We start from the raw sequence: 6834 nt of genomic DNA, 5'->3' as shown, positions 1-6834 counted from the left end.
AAAGAAAGAACAGCTCTCAGGCCCGGGAGCTTGGAGGTCAAGTGGTGCCAGTTTCCAGTTCTTGGAATCGTACCCTGGAGGGCACTTATGAAAAGACGGTGAGTTCTATGTAAGGAGCTGCTTCCACTGGCGGAGCAGGCCTGGCACTATGGAATCTGGGCTCCATTTACAAATGTTCTGGACCAAACAGTTTAACCGGAGGTACTTTGTCAGCCTATCAACCAGTCAGGACAGAGCTCGGGCAAGGGGTGGGGTGGGGTGGGCTCGGGGTCCTGCCTTGAAGGCCCGGCCCCCCCTCCTGGCTTTTAGGTAGCATCGAAAGTGGTACCCAGAGATCAAGGAAGCAAAGGGATGCTGGGAGACACCATCTCAGCTGACTGCTTACTTCTGTGCTGAATGTGGGACTCAGGGTCTCCTGCACATAGGCAAATGCTATACCACTGAACTACATTCTTCAACTGAATTCTAGAGGGTGAGAGACCAACAAAAGAGAAAGTGTAGTGAAGAAGGTCGCAGAGGGAGATAAGCAGCCACTCTGATCCCTTGGAGAGTGCTTTCAATTCTCCATGAAGACTCAAGGGTCTCAGGCTAGCCGTGAGCCAAGCCAGAATTGCTCATTCTCCATGGGCGGGTTTTGGAGTGGGGAGAGGGGCTCATGGTAAGAGACAGGACACCTTCAGTTCCGGCTGCTTCAGCTTCTCAGCTCTGCCCATGTTGGGAAGGAAGATCATGTGTGATGCAGATGACCCTTGGCACACAGATGCTGATACAAATCTCAAGCCTTTTGTCGCCTTGAGCCCTCTGGCGCTAGCAAGCAATTGCTAAGTGCTGTGTTCTGAGCTCACTGCTGTCTTAACTCTCAGCTTCTTACAGATGAGGATGTGAAATGTCCAACGCTTTATTTATTCATCGCCCCCCATGGCTTTTGTCATCATGACCTTGCTACAAAAATACATAAATAAGGAGTAATTTACCCAATACTTGGTCTCACTTTGTAAAAACATAAACTTATTTCTTAAGGGAAATTTCCTAGCACCGCTGTAAATAAACAGCATTAGTTATTAAAATACAAGAACAAATGAAAACAAACCCAGATATTCTCGGGTTTTGGCATCAGACTCCAGTTCTGGCCCTGAACTTACCAACAAGTCACATGTTGTCTCTGGGCCTTGCTTTTCCTCCTGTACAATGGGCTCAATAGTAGCGCTCATATAGAAGATGCCTGGATCTAAGACGGAACTTCAGGGTAGATAGAAGTGATCAATCCTAGGTGCTCAGGAAGATGGAGTTCAGGGAAACCTGATCTTTGCTTTCAAATCTCTGGCTGTTGGGGATTAGAGGCGCAGATGGTTTTTTGGCAGCTTCAGTAGCCCATAAGACCTTCCTCTTAGGAGGAAATAAGGAGGTATTCAAACAGACCTCCAGGAGCTCTGCAGGAAACAGATCAGAGACTTCAAAACCAGACTAGCTCTCACAGGAAGGGAGGTGGTGGCCCCTGGGGAATGGGATGAAGCCCGCAAGCACCCAGCGGTTGCCTTTCCTCTCCCATGATCTAGAATTTGTTTCCTGTGCATGTTCCAAACACGGCCTCTTATAACTCCCCCAATAACGTGAAGCAAGAAAAACCAGGGGATAGTGTCTGTGGGTTATAGAGCCTTGGCCAGTCCCCCGAGGTCACCAGAGCAGGCTTGTGGGCCTAGACAGTCTGGCTCCACTGCCTGGGAAGTGGTCTGCCCCGGGGCAGGTCCTGGGGCTTCTGGCTGGGACAGACAGAATGTCCTGAGTCCCTGTTTCTGCAGTCATTAGGGAGGGAAGGCCCTACCCAAGGGATCTCCCTCTGCTTCCTACTGACTTAGCTAAGGGCAAAAAAGAAAGTGGGTAGGATAAGGGTATGAGGCTCAGAGGCTCACATGGTGGGTGACAAACAAGGACGCAAAGGCGGAAAGACGCACAGAGAAAAGAAGCCAGGTGGGTTCACAGACGCGCAGGGTCAGGCACAGGAAGACAAGCGTCGAGGGACAAAGTCTCCTACAGAGAAATCAAACCTAAAGACAAGACAGCTGCACCCTGAAGCCAGGATGAGCCGCAGGGAAAGAGGCAAGGCGGGCTACCCTGCTGCCTCTTGCAGCCCTACGGGCCGGGTCGAGCGCCGCGCTCCCGGCAGGGGGCGCCCTGGCAACGCAGAGGCACCCGCCTGGGGCTCGGGGTGCGGGCCGGGGGCGGGGCGGCCGGGGGCGGGGAGGCCGGCGGGTGCTCGGCCCGGCCGCCTTCATAAGCAGGCGGGGGAGGTGGCCGCCAGAGTACGCTCCCGCCACTGCGCTCCTTAGGGCTGCCGCTCGCGAGCTGGAACAGACCCTCCCCACGAGTGCCTGCAGGTAAGGAAAGCATGCTGCGCCCGCGGCTGACGCGACTCCCACGCGCGCGCTCCGCCGGTCCCGCAGTGACTGTCCGAGCCACGGTGGGGACACGTGGAAGGTCAGGCTCCCTGGGGGACCCACGACCTCCCGCCCCGGACCCCGCGCGCATCTCTTGGGGCCTGGCAGGATGATGGACGTGGCGCCCGCTGAGCCGCTACCCAGGACCTCACCCTCGTGCTAAGCACCTGCTCCCGGTGCCCACGCGCCTCCGTAGTCCACAGCTGCGCCCTTCGTGGTCCCTTGGCACTCTGTCCCGTTGGTGTCTAAAGTAGTTGGGAAGCAGCTGGAAGAAGGCACGTGCTGCGATCTTTGGCGGGAGAGATCGGAGACCGCGTGCTAGTGTCTGTCTGGGAGTGGGGGAGCCCAGGAAACGGAAAGAGCTTGTGAACGGTTCCAGGCTGCGTGCAGGTGAGAGTGGAGTTGCTGCCTTGCCCAGCGTGAGTAAGAAAGGGTTAAAGGCACAGTCACAACGGCAGGACCCAAGGTGGGGGAAAAAACCTCATTCTTACCTCCCCACATTGTCCATGTTAATCCTTTTCAACACATAATGGGCCTGAGGAAGGAAGCCTTGCAAAGGACTCTGGGGTGTGCCTGTGAATCCTGATTAAAAAGGAAGGCTGGCAAGGCCAGTCTGGAGAGATGCTAGCTGTCTGGAGGCTGAGGATCTCTGTGAGTTCGAGGCCACTCTAGCTACCTAGGGAGATTAGGTCTCAAAATCATACATATACATACACGCACACACATATGCATGCATGCATGCGTATGCACACACATACATATAACAGAGGGATGATTCTCAGGCCTGAAAGAACGTTTGGCTCCGAGAAGAACTCAAAGACCCCCTCAGGCAGGCTCAGATTCTCAGTCTGGTTGAGAATTAGGGCAACTGTTTATTGAATGCCTAGTGTGTGATAAAGACTGCGCTGACACCTGACAGACTACAAATAGGGACAGAGAGTTTTAGAGAATGTAGGTAAGTGACATTAGGCATCGAACCGTGCAGCCCAGGAGATGAAGGAAAGCCCCCCCCCCAGCCCCATCAGGACGCCTTTCACCCCTCAAGCCTCTCTGGTCTTCACAGTCAGCACTTTCCTTTCCCACTTCCTAGCCATCTCCTCTCTCTGACTCCTTTTCCAGTTCCTGAACTGTCTCTGGTTCCCTTAGGGGAGAACCCAGCTTCTCAGAAGCCTACTGGTGGAGTGAGACAGGTCTGGGCTGGTTCGCAGCCATGTAGGTGACAGTTCCATCTATATGTTAGGTCTACAGTGAAGCAAAAGACGGGACAGGCCAGACGATGGGTGTCTTACTTACCAGACATCAGTTGTGAGCTAAACTCTGACAGAGGTGGTCGAGAGGAAAACAGTAAAAACGACCCCCCTCCACTCCCCACCCCAGCATTGAGGCGAACATTGGCATAACAAATTCTTTTCAGGCTTTGAAAATTTGAGTGTCACATGGTAGAATGAAGATGACGTAGTTCCCAAAGAAAGGGATAAAGACATCAGACTGTGTCACAGTGAGCAGCCAGTACATAGTACTACCAAGGTGGGGTGAAGCTGGGTGATCAGGGCTCAGCTCTGGTCTCACCTTGGCTTGGGATTCTCCTTGAGGGCGTACAGGAGCTGGAAGTCTTTGGTCTGTAGACCCCTATTGGGGAGGACGCTGTACAGCCCGCAACGTGTTTAGCAGGTTCACATACTTTAGAAAGCATTGGCTGTCCCCAGCTCCAGTCTCAGCAGAAATTGCATCAGAGTGTACAGAGTTATGTCATTACCTCTGAACCCTGCTATCCCGTCAACACCTTTGCCCAGGCTCTGCCCATTCCCTGATGCGCTGGACAGGGAGGAAGTACTCAGCCTTCCTTACTGTCACTCGGGTGTACCTCTTCCCTCCCGGACTGTGTCCGGACTGTGTCCGGGAGGGGAGCCTGGAGCTCCCGGCTGGGAATAGCCCAGGAATCTCCTGCCCTCCACCTCCACCTCATTGCCCACTCAGCCCAGCACAGGGCCGTTTCCTGTTCTATTCTGCAAAGACAGGAGACAGTTATCCTTTCCTGCATATGAAGAAACCTCTTGAAGGGACAGTGACCTGCCCTGGGGACATATACAAGCCACTTGGGCATCTGGGGCTGGGCTCAAGGACCTACAATTTTAGGTCCTGTGATAGGTTCAGTGATGTCCCTGCCAGAGCACATCTGGGCTTCAGGCTTCCGGGGGAAGGAGAGATGGGGGTGAATCCAGGATGTGGACTCCAGGGGTAGATTTGAAGTTCTCGCACGAGGTCTATCTGACTGAGCTTATTAACACAAGACCCCTGGCACTTGAGGAGAGCCTTGTGGGCAGCAGAGAAGACTGGGTTGAGAACTTGGGCTCAGAATTCTCCACGAGGCCACAGGAATGCTGACTGAGCTCCGAGCACAACAGCCCATCATCATTGGCACACCAGGGCTGGGCTGTGTGGTATGTTTGTTATTTTGTCGTCGTCCCCCCCCCTTCATATTTCTGGGGCTGTTCTAACCTTCAGAATAGAGTGGGAGGCAGTAGATTGACAATTTATTATCTGTCATGCTGTGTGACCCCAGACAGCTTCTTTCCTCTCTTTTGTTTTCTCATCTGTGATGTGAGGTAATAAACATGGATACCAGTTGCCGAGGGCCAGCAAGATCATAAGCAGTCTACGAACTTTAGGCTCCACCTACATGGATTGTAAAAGAGTTAGTAATTTGCCGGGCGGTGGTGGTGCACGCCTTTAATCCCAGCATTGGGAGGCAGAGGCAGGTGGATTTCTGAGTTCAAGGCCAGCCTGGTCTATAAAGTGAGTCCCAGGACAGCCAGGGCTACACAGAGAAACCCTGTCTCAAAAAACAAAGACAAAACCAAAACCAAACAAACAAAAAAAGAATTAGTAACTTAAACCAGGCAGTGGTGGCGCACGACTTTAATCTCAGCACTTGGGGGCAGAGGCAGGCGAATTTCTGAGTTCGAGGCCAGCCTGGTCTACAGAGTGAGTTCCAGGACAGCCAGGGCTACACTGAATAATTATATCTCAAAAAACCAAAAACAACAACAACAAAAATAAAAAACCAAAAACACCCCCCCCCCAAAAAAAAAAACAAAAACAAAAACCAAACAAACTTCTTTGGTTCCAATTGTCAGCTCTGTGACAGGAAGCAAATCGCTTTCCCTCTCTTGAATGACAGCTCATAGTCTTCCCCAGCATCATTATTTATGCTCCATGTCCAAAGAACATGCCAAAGTGCTCTCTATATTTATCTGCCTTCTCTTTCCCCCCTCCCTCAACATTTTGTAATTGCTCCCAGAAAAAAACCCAGCCCTAAAGTTTTCCATGCTTCAAACCCCAGCCTCGCTGTGGCATGAAATCAATTGTTTGCATTTGATTTAACGTCTCCAATGAAGGGGTAAAATTTGAGCTGAGGGTAGGGGCTGGGGGAGGAGATGAAGTTAAAGCAGATGTGTTTTTGTTTAACTGGAGGATGGTGGTTAAACTACCCCGTACTCCCCCCCCCCCCCATGTTATTACCCTCGCCCCTTTGAATTCCAGTAACCAAGAGTCGGGTTTCTCTAAAAACTGTGGTGTTCTTTCCTGGATGGTGTGGGCTTGCTCACCCAGTATTATTATTATTATTGCTTTATAGTCATTGGAGGCCGCAAACTGCTGGCTGTAGAGGAGACCTCAGAGATGCCTAGAATTGAAGGCTGGCCAGGCTGTGTCCATTGGTATCTTCGAGGCCCAGAGAGGGAAAACAGCATGCCCAGAGGCATACAGCTGTTTAGGCTCAGCCTCCTGGCTCTTACACACACACACACACACACACACACACACACACACTCGCGCACTCACGATCGCACACGCACATGTGTGCACACAGACAGGTAGCATGACTTGGTGTATTAGTGTGTTACTTCCATATTATGTCGTTTGTTTGTTTGTTTGTTTATTTGAAACAGGGTCTTATGTAGCCCAGGCTGGCCTTGAAACTTGCTAAGCAAAGGATGGCCCTGAACTTTTTTTAATCCTCCTGCCTTCACCTCCCAAGTTCAGGAAGTACAGGTGTGTATGTACCTCCAGGCGTGCTTTGTGTGCTGAGAGTAGAACCAAGAGCTTCATACATATTGGGCAAGCACTGTACCAACTGAGCCACATCCTTGGCCCCAAGTTTACCTTTGTTTGAAAAGCTGTACCTACTCTGTGGTTGGTGGGAGAGATCTGTCTTGACGAATCACCTGTGTGAGCTTGGACAAGTTACCTCCCCTCTCCAGCCTCAGTTTCCCCATCTGTAAACCAAGATGCCTGAAGAGGAGAGAGGATGGGAGTTCCTGAAACTTGGAATGGGTCTAACTGAGGTCCCTCACATCTGGCCTATTGAGTGTGGAGAGCCCAAAGCCTGGGGGGGGGG

At 51.9% G+C, this 6834-nt stretch overlaps 1 protein-coding gene across 1 annotated transcript in view; it reads left to right on the top strand.

Annotated features, from left to right (window-relative positions):
- Nucleotides 1–2232: 2232 nt before the first annotated feature.
- Alpl (alkaline phosphatase, biomineralization associated) overlaps nt 2233–6834 on the top strand; it is a 54680-nt gene continuing 50078 nt past the window's right edge. Inside the window, exon 1 of the mRNA XM_021199575.2 lies at nt 2233–2375. The gene's annotated coding sequence lies outside the window, so the exon portion shown is untranslated. The remainder of the gene's footprint in view (nt 2376–6834) is intronic.

This window comes from Mus pahari, chromosome 6 (genome assembly GCF_900095145.1).
Source record: "Mus pahari chromosome 6, PAHARI_EIJ_v1.1, whole genome shotgun sequence".
Taxonomy (NCBI): Eukaryota; Metazoa; Chordata; class Mammalia; order Rodentia; family Muridae; genus Mus; species Mus pahari.
This window is presented reverse-complemented; position numbering and strand designations above follow the sequence as displayed.